Raw genomic sequence first — 16,891 nt, forward strand, 5'->3', positions numbered from 1 at the left:
CCATTGAGTCCAACCATTCCCCCAGCATTGCCAAGGCTACCACTAAACCCTGTCCCCAAGTGCCACATCTACATGTCCTTTACATCTCTCCAGGGATGGTGACTCCACCAGTGGCAGCATCAATACTCACCAGACATCAAAAAATTGAGGCTAGAAAGTCACTCCTGAGCATTTAGACCAAAGAAATCAGTAGTGCATATCTGTAACCAAATAATGAAAATAGACACCTACACGATTTAAAAACTGCAGAAAGAAGAGATAACTACTTATTACAGGAATCTCCCAAGCCATTTAGTGCCCTTTTTTAGGATAGTAGCACACTTGTTGCTTAAGGGCAAAAAACCCCTGCTTGCTCATGTTTATTATTTAGAGGGGTGATCCCATTGGGAAGGTGTTGGGGGAGGGATGGGCTGCACTTCCCCCTCCATGGTGCTCAGCACGGCATCCCCACACCCCCGGCCACTGCCAGCACACCGAGGTGAGGTTACAGAAGGAACTCTGAAGGTTCTCTCGCCCTTCCTCCGTCCTGCCCTGGGCTCGGGGTGAGAGGCAGGATGCTGGACGTCAGCGCGTGACTCATCCTCTGGGAACCGGAGCTGGTGTGGCTTTCTGAGGAAAGAACCCACGAGTAAGGGCTTTTCTTTTTTTTTTTTTTCTCTCTCACTTTTTTTCTTTTTTTTTTCCTTTTCTCACTTTTTTTTTTTTTTTGTTTGTTTTTCAAGTGGAATTGGGCAATGCAGAACAGTGGCACATCAATGAAGGTTACATCAGGCTGGCAGGGAAGAAGGGGACTGCAAGAGCCCCAGTGCTTCCCCCTTGCTCAGAAGCCACAGAGTTTAATGCTGTGGTTGGGGGATGTTGCTTTCACAGTTATAAAAGCTCATTCTGAGCAAAAAGAAATAATATGAAATAAAACGTAATTGTTTCTCAGAAGTTGTTGTCTCTCCTTAAAGGGTGGATTTGAACAATATTATTTTAATCAAGTGTTTGGCTGCTGCAGGATGTTGTAAGGAGGCTGGGATACACATGGATCAAAACAGGTTCAAACCAGCTTTGCAAAGCCAATAATGTGTATTTCCTTACAGAGCTTCAGTTTATTTATTTTTTTTTTACCAGTTCTGCTTAATTACTGGTTTAGATGGCAAAACCAGTCCATCTCTGATTTTTAGGAGAGATGAAACAAGCCTTTCAGTAACAGCACCTCCCTGCCACACCAGGTGCTGTGAACCTGCTGCTATTAGGAATTATTAGTCACGTAGAGGCTGTCAGTGCACTGACTTGCCTGGATGGGTTATGCTTTTTGTGGGATATCCTCTGCTCAGCATTCCCTCTGAACATCCTCCTGCCATCAGCTGGCCAACCTGACCCAGGGACTGCCTGCTGACCGCTCCTGGGCACGGTGACACAAGTTAACACTGTCCTGACACTCACACAAGCTCATTTTGGGTATCACAGGTGAGCCAACAACCGCAAAGTTGGGAGGAAAGAGGACTCCAAAAGGGGCTGCACTGAGTGTCATGGGGAAGGCTGGTGGGACCCAGCATCTTCTGCCAGCAGGAAGGTTCTCAGAGGTGATGTGAGCCCGCAGCCCTGTCCACAGTGAGCTGGGGTCCTGCCAAAGAGCTCTCCCAGTGGCATTTCCCAGAAATAAAGCAGAAAGACAAGAAAAACTCAACCAAGTTTTCTAATAGATGCAGGAAGGCTGGAGCAGCTATTCCACCTACTCACATTATGCTCAAAGAAGGGGTTAAAAATAAAAGGGAAGGAGTCAGGGCTGGGGACACATCCCTTTGACAGGACAGCTTTGGTTAATGGGTCTGGGGAGGGGGGGTTGTGACAATATCCCCCCCAAATAACTACCCAGCTTTTGCAGGAGAGGTCACCCCACTGGCAGGGCTGGCACAGAGGGGGTTAAGGTTTGTGCAGGTGTTTCCCTGTAATAGGCACTGTCAGGTACCTCTGCAGCCTTGATGACCATCTGGTTACTATAAAGAATGGTTTATGGGATCTCATCCTGGGTTTTGATGACTTTAACATAAGTATTGAGGGCCTGCGAGGTACAGCTTCGTAAAAATAACAGCTTAATAATGAGAACGACTTTCCCCTTCCAGAACAAATTCAGGTGTATTTTTCCCTTCCATTAGGATTGTAAAATGAGACAAAAGAGACCCAGTCATCTAGGAGGGAAAAAAACCCCCACAATACCACAAACTTCTTAGAACTTACAGCAAGGTGCAAGCACAGCTCAAAGCTTCTGCAGGGCAGGACTGAATCCCAGTCTCCAACTTGAAGAAGGGGAAACTGAGGCACAGAGGTGGGAAACAGCTGTAACAGCGTCATCCAGGCAGCCAGTGGTCAGCACAGGAACCTCGGCCCTCGCTCCCTCCTGCACTCCTGTAATTAAAGACATCAGCACAGCTTCCCAAGGGTTGTCAACCTTTATCATGGCTCTGTCTTGATCTTTCAAACTCTTTCTTGTATTTCCAAAAAGCATTAACTCTCTTCAGCTCCAGTTTCTCAGTGGTTTATCAAATATCAGGGCAGTTTGTAAACAAATGACTTTCTCCTTTCAAGAAATGCTTGCTAGGTCTGGCCCGAAATTGTTTTATTTTCTCGCAAAGGTATGGGAGACCTTCTGCTATGCATTTCTTTGGGACACTGAAATACTGGATGTGTAAAATCAATGTTTTTGAGGTTTTACTTGGGCATTCCTCTCAAAAATATTTTCTGAATTTGCTCTTGCAAAAAAAAAAAAAACAAAAACAAACCAACAACCCAAACCAAACCAGAACAGAAAACAAACAAAAACAAAACAAAAAAAACCCAACCCCAGAAGTTTTTCATGCAAGTATTTTGAAGGAAAGTTTGAAATTCAGGTAGCTGAATATTTACAGGCAACAGAGACAGTAATTTCACCTGAGAACAGGGGACCAGGACCATCCTTTGGAGACACCTGTTTCTACAGAGCGTGGGCTGGGCACAGGAGCCCAAGGTTGAGCCTTGGAGAAGTGGGATCAGCTGGGACTGCAACCTCCCAGGGAGCAGGGACATCCAAACACCTGGTCCTCCCCTAACCCTTCTTCTGCAAACCAGTCAGCAAAGAGTGCAGCCATCACGAAATGACACCTGGCCAAGAGCCAGGGCGGGCTGGGGACTCCAGCCTGATCCTCACAGCACTCAAACCTTGCTTGGATAGCACAGAGAATAGCCCCTTGCACGGGGGGCCTGGTGGTCCCAGAGGCACGGAGGGCATCACTCCCATCCTTTGTCTGCCAGGGAAAACTCCCTCTCTTTTTCCTTTTTAGAGCCAAGCCAGCTCCTGATGTCCTGAGATGGGCTAGGGGAGCTCTGGATTGGGCCAGGGCACCGGAGATCATTGGCTGCACGTCTGGGAGGAGGTAGGGGTGGGATTATCTTTCTTATGCCTCCAGTTTGACCTCTTTGCCAGCAGATTGTTCTGATTTTCCACATGGAGGAATCTAGGGACCCTCTCGAAAGTTCAAACTCCCGGCATCTTCCCTGCCGGCAGCAGCAGAGCTCTGGGCTCCTGCAAAGCCCTCACAGGGAGCTGGGCTGCAGCAGCGTCACTGACCCAGATTGCTTCATGCACAAATTTGGACATTTCATGTCTTTTTTACACTGGACCATGTGGTCTTTCCGCTAGCCAAAAATTTCCATGGAAAAGTAGGAATTTGTGTTTGCGTTTTTTTGTTGTTTTTTACCACCTCGCCAAAAGACCTGAGGGAAATTGCTGAGATGATTTCAAGTCGAAGCAATTCCATTTTTCTTATTGCAACAGAATTTTCTTGCAAAATTTGCAAGCAGTTAGCAACCAAAAAGCTTAACAAGTGAAAAACAAGAAACAGGGTTGTTTCTTTCAGATTTTTCCTTAGCTCAGAAAAGCAAAACATTTCCATCTTTAGTCAACCTGAATTCACACAATTTTTTTTTTTTTTTTTTTTTAACTTGCTTGGGTCAGCCAGCAAACCTGAAAGATCAGCTCTTTGCACAGCTTCATCTGACAACCTCCTTGACTTCCTCTGTGCTGGTGCAAAACCCTGGGCTTAGCTTAGCCAAGTATTGTCCATCAGTGCAGCACAACACAAAGCTATAAAACACATGGGAATATCAAGCACTGTCCTTCTGCCCTTTCCAGCTCAAAGCAAGCACTGGGGCATCGAAAACCAGAACTTCCCAGCCCGTGGCTGAAGCACAGAGTCTCCACAATCACATATCTTAATAACAGGTCTGACCCAGCACAGGAGTGCTCTGTGGCATGCACGTTATTGCTCCATCTGCCCTGGCTGCAAACATTTATTATTCTCTGTGACACACTTTGTAAAATTGCACTGAGGGAACCACGTCTAGTTAGTAATTTCCATTCAGATGAGCTGAAGGAATTAATGAATTTGGAAGATCTCAGATCTTTGGAGATAGGGACAGGCGATGGCACGCTTGAAAATAATCACCCTCAACTGTGCACAAGCTTGAAACCACCCTACTAATCACAGGCAGCCGGAGTGCTTATCGGGGCAGAGGGAGAGCTCAAGCACCATTCAAACGCTCTAATAATGGTAAATGATTCCGCAAACGCACGTGTTCGGGGCTCGGACTGCTTCCAAAGCTAAGTGCTTATGAAAACTTGAAGTGCTCCACTGGTTTTAAATCACAGTGCAGGGGTGACTGATTCAAACTAGCAGAGCACTTCTCTTTTCCTTGCATTTTCTTCTCCCCCCCCCACCCTCCCCTTTCCTTTTTTTTTTTTTTTTTTTTTTTTTTATGATCACTTCGATTTGGAAGCAAGTCAAACACTTCAGTTTAGCGGTTCACCACCATATTGAACCGATTTAGAAATATGTCAAAAAAAGAAACAGTAAATTACGGTTTAAAACCCTTTTGTTTCAGAGCATTTAAGAAGCAGAGGCTGCAGCTAGAGCTGGGATGTATTAGCAGGGGCTGGAAGACAGCGCTGATTGAAGGCATGGACACTTATCTGTTTGATCACATACCTACTGCAGGACAGATCTGCCCATGTGCTGCTCCCTGCCCTGCACCTTTGATGTGCTGACTTTTTTCTCTGATCCTCAGTGGCCTCTTGCTGCAACTGGAAAAATTCCTCCATTGTAGGTGCAGTGCTAAAAAGGGCTTGAAATTTAAGTGCTGTGCATGGAAATGGGGAAAGGTGCAGCCCTCATACGGGGTTTTCAGATGAGCAGCGTTGGAGTTTTGGCAGCCTCCAACACCGACATCATCACAACCCAAAAGTGAAACTTTCTGGTGGATTCATAACTCTCAAAAGACAGAATAAAACTGAAGCAGACAGCATAAATAATGGAAAAGTGAATTAGACTTTAAAAATTCTGTCCTATTTAATAATTCAGAATGATTATAACATGCTGAAAGGAACTTTTTTTTTTAATTACTTCTAGCCTGGCAATCTCCCATTAGTGCACACACATCTCCATCAAAAATCATCAGCTAACAAGAGCTGCATTAGTGCGAGAGAAGTGGCAAAGTACATCCCTTTGGATGTTTATTCACACCAAGGACATGCCCTGCACAGCTTTGCCACACCTACAAACATGTTCAGGATGGAGGAGATGCTACGGCCCCCAGGACCTCAGCCATGCCCTGGCTGCATAAAACATTCAAAATGAAACCCCCTGGGACCCAGTAAATTGAAGCTGCTTGTCACCCTGGCTGGGACACGAGTGCAGCGGGAAGGAAGCCGAGCACACGGTCACAGGTGGGAGCTGAGGTTTGCCTCTCATGTCATGTGGCAAGGTTGAGGCACTGACACAGCCACATCCAGTGGGGGAATTGAGGACATGGGAGCACTCCAGGCTGAGTGCTAAAGGCAATATCAGCAGAGCCTGAACGATGAGTCCTCCCTCCCTGAAATGATTGCAATCCTTGTTTAGTGACTCAGGCTGTGCACCCTGCCTTAGGATGCTGTAGGTGGAGAGAGGTGTTGGCTGCTGCTGGCATTGACTTGACAGTGGAGGCTGAAACACAGGCAGACCATCAGCATTCCCATCATCAAGAGCCACTTTTTCCTCCCACCAGAGCAAGGAGCTCCAGTGGTGAGAGCAGGGAAGCATTGCCTGGGTGATGCTTTCCACGAGACGTGGAACCAAATGGCATGTGGGTGAGGAGCAAAGCTCTGGAGATGTCAGAAAAGAGGAGAGCAGATGGCAAGAGACAAGTGGTAGGTGTCATGATTGATAGCTAAGAGCTCTAGGTGGCTGAGTCCAGCTGAGTCACAAGCACTGGCACGGCTGGAGGCAACGGGACAGCGGAGTAGCCGAGGAGTGCACGCCTGAGGAGCAGGAGAACATGCACAAAGGACTCTTTTGTACCGGGAGGTGAGCGTGGCTCCGCTTGCACGGCTCAAACCTGTGGCCACAGGAGCCAGGCTGTGCTCTGAGGCTGCAGCCAGACTCATTTAGCATTTTGAGGGCCGTAATTTACAAGCAAATATAAATACTGGCCACCCACAGAATATACCCAGCTCCCGTGGCAAAGCTGGTGGGTGGGGAAGCACGGCCACCCCTCAGCCACTGCCTTCCCCGTGCCATCTGGCTTGCTGTTGCCAGGCCCGTGATGGCCATCTGCCTTGGGGCTGCCAAGAGAGAAAGTTAATTATATTTTTTTGTAGAGTTGCCACGGCAGCTGGAGATGCCAACCCAGCATACGTGAATAAATCACACCCAAATTCCATTGCCAGAACTCAAAGGGAAGTTGTTTCTGCGTTAGCCATGCTTCAGCCCCACCACACCAGCAAGGACAAGGCTTTCCAAGTGTTTAGGAGCTGCTGCTGCTGCTGTGTCATGCTTAGGCTTTGCCATGATGCCTCAGTGTGAGGGAAGTTCTCCTCTATCACAGGATGTGTGGTGGGGCAGCCTGCTTCAAATCCTGCCTGGACTTGCTGGGGGACAGGAGGAAACACCCCTTCACCTGATCTCCCACTTCCCACATCCATCAAGGGAACACAGCCATTCCCACTTCCTTTGAAAACTGCCTCAAGCAGGAAAAAATAGTGTAAGGACAAAGTACAAGAAAAGCAGAGCTTTCTTTGGCTCTGTTAAAGCCCCTGTGTGACAACGCAGCTGTGCAGGGGAACTGAACAAATTATTTTCTTTGCAAAACCTCACCTTTTTGTACCAACCAATATTCATTAACTACCTTCAGCTAATCACAACTCACAGACATCAGCACAGTCCTGAGCCCAAACCAAGCATCTTTCCTTTGGCTCCCGGGGGGTACAGAGGCAATGCCACACTCTTGCACTGAGGCCATTCCAGGTTGGCATCCCTGCACTCACCATCCTGTGCTGTGCTGACATAACCCTGCATCTTTTCGTTTTGCTTCACAGGTGAACCCCCCAGGGATCAGACCTTTCCTCCCCTGTGATTTTCAGGGCACCAAACATATTCTGACAGACACTCAAGGGTCCTGTTTTCATTTAGGTCTGGAGGAAGCTGTGTTGTCCTCACACAAAAGAAGCACCAGGGCATGGATTAAACCCTCTCAAGAGACCGGAGTTTTCCAAACTGCCTCATAAAGGGAGCAGCACGTTGTGAGAGAGAAAGCTCCTTTGTTTTGGATAGCAGCTGTAATCTCCACATCAAGCACATGTTGGAATTCGTAAGTAGCCATTTAGCCATATTCTGACAGCAGAACAAGCAACCTCGGGGCAGCAGCCAGGCCTATTTATAGAGAGGAGGTTTGAGGTAATATCCTTACCTTGGATGCACTGTCTCCACTTAAGAGCCCAGCTTATGAGGGAAAGTGATGCCAGATAGGCAGCCAGCAAGGAAGGAAAAGAGTCACAGCTCACTCTGCCTGGCTTGCTCTGCAGCAGAGCAAATTATGTTTTACAGCAACAGTAGAATTCTCTGAAAACTCGGTTTCTTCGCAGGTCTAACAAGAAAAGGAACAGCAGAAGATAGACAGCTGGAGAGATTCCTCAGGCCAAACCTGCACAAGCTTATCAAGTTAATGTATCACTCCTGTCGCAGCACAGGAGCGTTGGGAAATCATGAGCTGCCCAGGAGGTCAGAGATCTGCCCACAAAATGCGCTGACCTTTTTCTTGTTGACGTTACTGATGACACCCAATGGCTTAGGAAAGCTCTTGGGATGCTCACTGAGTGTCATCATGAATCGGGGCTGTCCCCACATCTTGCGTCAAATATCGATGCTTCGAGTCCTCTAAGGCCAAGGTATTTGGTGAAGCTCAAGCAGTGCCAGCTTTGGTGTCCTGTACGGATGGGATAGGATCCAAGTCCAGCTGGAATCACAGGGCTGGTCTGGGGCACCTGAGAAACGTGGATTTTTCCAAAACAAACAGGAATCAGGAACCCATGGAAAGCATGAGAAGGGGAGAGGACGCCAAGGTGGTGGTGAGACACCTTTGGTTAGCAGAGGTCTTTGAAGGGCTGTACTCAGAATAACAGGGTGTAGATATGATAATTTAAGGGTAAACTGGGGCTTGAAATAAGGCATGGTGGGATGAGATTCAGCTCACAGACGAAAAAAAAATCTAAATATAACCATTTCATTTAAATTTATTGCTGCACTACCTGTAGGTCAACTACAGGTGCTGCCTGGAGAGGGATCCCAGTGGCCCAGGGGGTGGTTACCTTCAGGTATGTTGCCCAGATATGTCTTTATTCCAACACTGGCCAACCCAGCACTGATTTTTCCAAAGGAAGGATGTTCCTTTATACTGACTGTTGAACCTTGAACCTTGAGGTCATACCTGTAATTAACCTGGTCTACTTCTGAAGCTCCTTCTCCACGGAAGCAAAATGCATTCCCAGTCAGGGGACAAGTATTTCATTCATCAGGTAAGGAAAAGAGGAATATACACAGGAATTTATATTTCTATGAATATCAATTCTAACAACAAAGCTCTAAGAAGTTTTAAGAAGTTCCCAGCAGCACATGGGAATGGGGGGAACACCCCTCTGAGACACCTCTGAGTCCTTGTTCTCTTCTGCAAGTTAAAGTTGTTGCTGCTGCAGCAGGGACAGCTGAAAAAATCCTGGTGTGGGAAAGCAGGAGAAGCTGGCAGGTATCCAGCACCAGCTTCTGCCATGGGGGGAGTGTCCTGCTTTCCAGCAGATGTTTGGCTTTTATGGCTCCTGAACCCAGCTCCTTTATCTTCCTAGGACATCTCCAGCTACTCCTTTACTGCCTGAATTAAACAGAAGCAGGAATTGAACTGGGAGTATGCAGATTTTCTAATGTGCACACAAAAAGCAGCAGATTGAGGAGAAAATCCACGTGCATGTACACACACATATATGGGCACACTACATGCATGTTGAGCTGCCAAAAATGGCCAGATTCCTAAGGCTGATATAATTTACAAGCCAAATAAGTAAAGAGAAAGAATTTAAGGAAATATGTGACTGATAATTACAAATTCAGCGAAGCATGTTTTGCCTTTGCCCCAAAATGCATATGCCCTACCTGTAGGGTAATGTCTGTGTGCCCACTCACTGAGTCAAACTTGGCACATTCAGAGGAAAGAAAAGCTTATTTTAACAATAAGTAAAAAGGAGCAGTCAGAAATTGTAGGATATTGGTAAAGGAGGCAAAAGGACAGAGGGAAGAATTGTTCAGTGAGTACCTCTGTGCTGTACTGGTGAAACAGCCCAGTGACAGAGTCTTATTGTGTGCTGAAAATTAAATACCTCCGCTCCACCAATACTTGTTGTGGTCATTAAGCAGCAAGTGACTCAAGCTAAATGGATAACTTGAACCCCAGGATTTTCACCAAGCTGCCCGAGGGCTATTAGTATTGGATTTCATTATTTCCAGAGTGTCTGCGAGTTACAATTGGAGACTGTATCAATTCTAGCACAATAATAAACTGCTGATAAGTACATCAGTTCAAATGTACCAGATTAATAAAGACACTAATGCAGTCAATACCAATCAGCACTGGTTCATGGAAAGGAGATCCTGTCAAAGCAAACTTACCTTTTCCCTGTTGATAGGGACAACAGTGCTAATAGAGCTGGCACTTTATAAAGGTATCAGTAGCACAAGGTATTTTAAGCTGATTAAATCCACTTGGCATACATAAAATCTGCTAAGAACAAGACATTTGATAGATCTCAAACTCTAATTGCAACAGGAGACAGTTCACTGAGCTCCTGTGCTTCTAGTGGTGCTTTGCAGAGTTGTTTTGGTCTTATACTTCAACCTCTTTTACTGATATTCTGCAGAAAAAATGTTACTACTGTCTGCAAGTGATGGGGAAATCTGGGAATGGCCAAAGAAAGAAGAGATTGGGGTAGTGGGACCCTTGATTGGTTGCTGTGCTCATCGCAGGCAATCAATATTTAATATATATTGTACATCTATCTTTTGAGGAATGAAGATTTTCTGTTCACATTTACTGTGCAGCACAGCAGCCCAGGAAGCAAAAATTTTGGAGAATATCTTCCAGGGGTTTAGAGGGCAAATGGAAGAAGTGTTAATAAATTGGAGGGAGTCACAGGACTGGTGAAAGGATTTAAATATATAGCTTGCACTGAAAGGCTTAAAGGGCCCTCAAGATGTATAGAAAAGCAAGGAAATAGCTTAGGGGTGACTCTGGTAGGGCATCAAAAGATGACAGAAGGATATTCTGCTTACCTGACATGGCCAAAATAAGATTGCACATGAAAAAAATTGAGACTGACAAATTTTTATTAGAAACAATATTTGTTTATTTATTTATTTATTTTTCCAACAATAAGAACTGTCAATCCCAGGAACCAATTTCTAAGGTTTGTATTTGATTTTCCATCTACAGAATTTTTTTAATCACACTTTTCTTTTTTTCCTAAATTATATACATTTGAGTGATAAACCCAAGAATTATTTCCTCCAGGCCTTACAATGAATAAACCTAAATAACATGTAAGTCTATTAGGTTTAAATGTGTCCAGTATCCAACAGATCCCTAAAGGGCCATGAAGTTACCTACTCTGCCTCTTAGACCTGGGATGGAAAGCCAGGATCAAAGAGCTCACCTGATGGAAAATTCACAGCTAAATCAGTTCTTCTGCAGGTCAGTCTTTATCTGCCAGGTCATGGACATTGTCTGCACTGTGTTTTGTCATTCTGCCTTTCAGGTTCTGCAGGATTTACCTGGATTCTGTGGTGTGCCTGAACCCCTGGATGTGTTCATCCAGACAGAAGAATAGAGGAAATAAATCTGGAGTATTTCTGCGGTGTCCTCTAGTCTGGCTCTTCTGAGTCATCACTTAATGACATATTTAATCACATTAATGTTTTCCCTAGTCCTGGTGAGACTTATTTGTGTGCTTAACTTTATACTTTACCAGGTTGACCTACTATTTAATGTAAACCAGGTACAACCTGGAACTTCCTCCCTCGGAGCTCAGATAAATTTATCTCCTAATGCCTTAATGGTTACTGTGTCACATGCAAGAGCAGAACATGATAGCTGGATTTTTTTAATTAATTAGTTTGTCAAGCTTATTTTAAAAAGGAGAAACCTGAGCCTAAGTTTGCCTGTCAAGCAAAAAATACTATGGCTAGGTAGATTTTCCAAAGCATGAAATTCAAGAGGAGTAAGGTTTCCTTTTGTGCCTTTGAAGAGCTCTGCTTCAGGTCCAAGAGCTTCGTCTTGGCTAAAATGCTCCAGGCACTTCCCCACAGCCATTCCTGGAATGTTTGGCTGTTTCCAGGAGGCCCCATGACCAAAGGAGTCCAAAGGAGTCCCGTGCTGCCAAAATGTCACGGTGCTTATTGCAGCATCCCTAAGGTTCATCTCCATTTTTTTCCCCCCCATATTTAAAGACTCAGTCACAGAAATGCCTTTGGCTACACACTGGGAATCAGACCACAACATGATGACTCTGACCTATTTTTCTGTCACAGCACATGTCTGGTTGACAGCACTGCCTCAAGAGCCCTGGAGTTTTCCAGCCAGCTGGGCTCGGAGCAAGGACAGTGGATATTTGACAGTGGGCATTGAGAGTAGCCTTCCCAGCCTCTTTGGTCAGTCCCAAACAAGATTTGAGTACAAGCTGCTGTGGTTTTGATTAGGTAAGCAGGGTCTGGGTACCTTGCACATGATATCCATATGAAATATTTTCTCATTCTCAGCAGTGATTCCAACAAAGCTGCTTTGCTGTGGAAGGAAAGGGAAATTCTCCGTGTCACCAGAGCATCCCAGGATGCAAAGATGAGGGGGAACCTGCTGCAGCACCAGCTCAGATGTTTTTGGAGTGAAGTTCAGCTGATTGGTAGAAAAATTAGATATTTGTATTTACTGGTTAAACTAATTTTATTGAATAGGTGACTCATTATGGGCAAATGATGCAAACAAACTTACATGAAAATACCAAAACAAAGTCTGGAAACGTCTTGCGAGAGATTTATAACAGAATCATAGAATGGTTTGGGTTGGAAGAGACTGTAAAAATCAGGCAGGGACACCTTCCACTATCCCAGGTGGTTCCAAGCCCTGTGCAACCGGGCATTGGACACTTCCAGGGATGGGGCAGCCACAGCTTCTCTGGGCAACCTGTGCCAGGGCCTCACCACCTTACAGGGAAGAATTTATTCCAAATAGCCAATCTAAACCTACTTTCTTAGTTTTAATTTCTTCTTCTTCTGTTGCTGGGGAGGACTCTTATTTGATTTGCAATCTTAATGAGCCTTGCCTTGTATATGTGTCTTAAAACCTTCTGTTCTCCTTCTGAGAGGGCATTTTCAATGTCAATGCTCCTTAAAACATGAAAATTAACCTCCAAAACAACCCTTCAAGATGAATCCAGATGCTCCTCATGCAGCATATCCTCCCTTTTCTTCCACTTATGTTCTTTCTCCCTTTTTCATTGCATCCTTTGCCCTTATGGAAATTGAAGTGCAAAATCCAGCCTGGAAGCACAGGAGCCACACTTTGCCATCTTGCTTTAATTAAATCTCCAATCCTTCTACAGAGAGCCCAGGCATCTTCAGTGAAGCTGTGTGACAACCAAGACATACCCACAAGCTGGGACTTCCAGAGCATCCTCTAAACATTAAGGACTCAGGAGCACACTCTGTCCTAGGGAGTTTCCAGCCAGGACAGAGGAAGAGCAAGAAGTGAGATGAAGTGCAGCTAAGGCTAATTCGTTCCGTGAACATTGATGTATCATGTATATTTTATTATTCCCGCTTTGTAGGATTCTCATAGGATTTCCTGGGAAAAAATTATGCAGCACATGAATATCCTGGGCTTGTCAGGCTGCTGAAAATGCTCTATATGGATGGGCTGAGCACACAGAACATCTGTGGCTGGGGCAGGCTGAAATCCCAGGCAAGTGTCTGACATCCCAAACACACGGAGCCTTGATCTCTGCTCAGAGACACACGGGCTGGCTGAGAAAACCTGGGGAAATATTAACCTCCCCCGTTCCTCTCTCCTTTTTATTTCCTTACTTTGATGTTTTATAAGGAACCAAGGCATCAGTTTTTAAGGATTGTTAGTGGGGGAAGGGAGTTCATTGTGACTGGCCATAGCTCCAGCAAGGCTTCAGGCATCAGGAGCCGTAGCTGAACTGATGTTTGCTTAAATGTGATGCTAATTTAGCTGCCTATTTTCCTTTTAATATGGGTTTTTTAGTCTTTAGGGGCCATCTTTAACTCCAGTGAGAGGGTTTGGCTGTGGCTGCAGCAGCAAATCAAGCAGGGCCAGATTGACCCAGACTCACCTGGCCTTAGAGATAAATATAAGAACAGGGTTCATATCCAGAGTCACCTCCTCCCCGACCCTTCAAAACATCCCACAGAGTGGTCTTGCTTATGAGGTCCCAGCCCCTGGCCCTTGCAATGCCCTGAACTGTGCCCACATGGGAGCCTGAGCATGGGCCAAAAGCGATGCCAGGGAATGAGCAACTTCTTGGTGCTCTTGGGAGGGTGTTTGATCCCAGGCTCTGGGGAGGTACCAGAGCATTCAGACCACCTACTGCCAAGCCTCATTCAAGTGCTGCCATCACCTCCCTCCAGGAGGCCTGGGAGGAAGCAGGAACCAGTCTGCCAGCCTGGGCTAGCAGGAGCCCCTTTGATGTCTGCAGAGAAGGTGCCCCAGTGACAACACGTGTAGGCAGCCTGGATGTGACATGAGTTCATCTATCACCAGCCTCTCCTGATAAGCCATCTCTGGGACAGAGGAGTGTTATTGCCCTGTTTATACCTGATGGAGATCACCTGGGATGGCAGACAAAGCCATCCTACACATCTCTCCAGCTCCCTGCCTCCCCTGGGTTGCACCAGGTGGGTTCAGTCCCATTCTGCTCCCCTTTTCAGCTTAATCTGGGGGTGCATATCAGTGACTTTGCCCTGCCAAGATGATGGAAACATTCTGCCCTGAAGCTCACCCTACTATTTCTTCATGGTATTTTTTATTGAGAATATTTATTAATATGCCACCACTGCATCTATTGTATTTTGGAGTGGGGAGACAGATGTTGTGTTTTCATTGTCAGTTAGACATGAAGACTCAGCATTAAAAGCTTCAAACTTTTCATCTCTGATGCCAGAGGAGCACAGAGGGGTGTTTTTCAAAGCCAGGCTGGCTAGGAAGCCTTGGGAATACATGAAGCTATTTCAATACTTAGTGAAGCAACTTCCAGATAATAAGGAGAATTTCTTTACCAGACCCTAAGCTATGTTTTGTTGGAATCCTGGGTTCAGATAATTTCAATCTTTCGGTGTTGACAGGCAATGATTTTCAAAAGCACACTGCATTTGACCTGAGGCCTTGGGAAAGGCTTCCCAAATTATGGGATAACACTGAGATTGTTGCTGTGTAATTAAAAGTTATATCGCTGGGTGGAATATGTAGAGATGTAGAAAAATCAGGTTTATGGGATTTAGTAACAAAATGGAGGATTTTGGGTGTGGGTTTGTTCTTCTTCTTTTCTCCTTCTTCTTCACGAATCTGTGTGGTTTGGTATTGGTTCAAAAAACCCACAATGCAGATAATAAATGAATAGTTACTGGGTTATAAGTAAAAATAAACTAGTTGGCATTCCCTAATTGGATAGATTGGACTTTAAATGGCCTTGGAAGTTAGAACTCGGGGCCATTTTCCACCTTGTTAACTAAGAAGCACATCCCGTGCAGCTGTACCAAAGATAAGAAAATAATAAACATCAAATTAGAAGAACAACTCAGCATCTTCTGCCTTTTAATGCAAACTCTGAGTAAAAGAACTCGTGAAACAGAGGCAAAAGAAACAAGAGAGAAACCAACAGTTGGTGCCAGCGTGTGAGGACTCAGGGTTTGGAAACAGAAGAAATTGACAATGTTTTCCATCTGACCTCTAAGAAAACAGAACCTTTTATTTTTAAGTTTTAATTTTTGACTTTTTAAAGGTTCTGTCTAGTAGGATGTGCAGTGTAGAAATAGCTTGCATGGCTTCTAGTGATGCCAGTCTTATACGCTAGGTTTTAGGGCCCCTTATTTAATGACAAAATAGGGGTTCAACCTGCAGCTGTAGCCCCATTTACCCTGCCCATTTGCACCCTGCTGCTGCTTCGGAATGTGGCTGTTGATGTGTTAACGAGGTACTGGCAATTTGGATGATATCTGCTCTTTTACTGCTTTTTTTTGTGCTTCACAAGGTCTTGGGAACTTTATGTTTTATTGATGATTTTTTGGCCTTTCTGAATGCGGAGGAAAGCTCCTCAACCTACCAGGGAGTTGCCTGCAGACTCAAAAACCAGGAGGCAAGGAGAGAACTTTAAAGCTGGAGATTTTCCTTGAACATCTTGGGATTCTTAAGTCAATCTTTTCCTTTCAGATGGGCTCAAGAGGCTGAGATCTGACACAACCAGAGGTGGATTTTGCTTTCAGTGAAGAAGATATAAGGCATTAACTGAGTATCTGCAAGGGGATGATCTGCTCCCAGCTCTCAGCCTCACTGCTGAGGAGAGGGACAGGAAAACTCAGTTCTGGCTCATTATGAACTTGATGGTATCTGCCTTGTAAGTTACTAAACCCATTTTGTTCATTTTGCAACACATCAATTTTACGGCTGAGGTTGAAGTATTTACTCGTCCTTGGGGTTTGCAGTTGTTGAGATACAGGATGGAAAAGCAGCCTGTATGTAAAATGTGGCTGAACTCTGCTATCCATTCAACAGAGAGTCAATAGTTCAGGAGTTAATTCATGAGAAGAAGGGAGTAAAAACACACCAAGGTCAGGATCTCATGACCCACAGGCTGTCTATAGCTCCATCTGAAAGACCTTGTAATAGATAGGTATGTGGCTTGGAAAACGCATAATATTGTGGTTAAGTGAGGCATTTCACAAGTTTTGTAACATCACACTGCTGGCAGACCTTCTCAAGTGCGTATCATATTCATATCAGAGCTCTCTGCGGGATGGGAAACGTTAGGGTGATGAAGGTTTTAAATCCCATGACACACAAATTGATATGCCAGAAAAATATTTACAAGCTGGTGAGTGTCCCGTAAGCTCACGCCAAAGATTTTTCTCTTCAGGAGCTGTGCTGATTTACACCAGAGCTCTGGTCCTTTCTGTACCATATCCCAGGAGCCAGGGAGTGCCAAGCCCAGGTAGTTTCTCCCCGTTACCCACTTGCTGCTCCTCCTCACAGCGCTGTGAGATTTGTGTAGTGTCAGCACTGACAGCCAATTTCCTGCCTTTCCCTCTGCTCATAGCTGGTGTGGTGCAGATAAGGTACAGGTTTCCAGCTCTGCAGATCCCAGAGTGAAACAGGCCCACCCCCAAGTATGATTTCAAGGCATCCTCCTTCCCACCTTGCCTTTAAAACACCAAACTGCCCCAGCCCAGGAGCGAAGAGAGCCACTACCTCTATAGGGAAACATGGACCTGGTGAGGCACGAGAG

The 16,891-nt window shown here is 45.4% G+C and overlaps 1 long non-coding RNA gene across 1 annotated transcript; it reads right to left on the reverse strand.

Annotated features, from left to right (window-relative positions):
- Positions 1 to 328: 328 nt before the first annotated feature.
- LOC109143988 lies at positions 329 to 7,993 on the reverse strand. The gene is made up of 3 exons (XR_002044467.2): positions 7,747 to 7,993; positions 2,227 to 2,394; positions 329 to 609 (listed from the first exon to the last, which is right to left on the reverse strand). It is a non-coding gene; the product is annotated as an uncharacterized LOC109143988 (long non-coding RNA).
- Between the last annotated feature and the right edge of the window lie 8,898 nt (positions 7,994 to 16,891).

The sequence above is a fragment of the Corvus cornix genome, chromosome 2 (assembly GCF_000738735.6).
Source record: "Corvus cornix cornix isolate S_Up_H32 chromosome 2, ASM73873v5, whole genome shotgun sequence".
Lineage (NCBI taxonomy): Eukaryota > Metazoa > Chordata > Aves > Passeriformes > Corvidae > Corvus > Corvus cornix.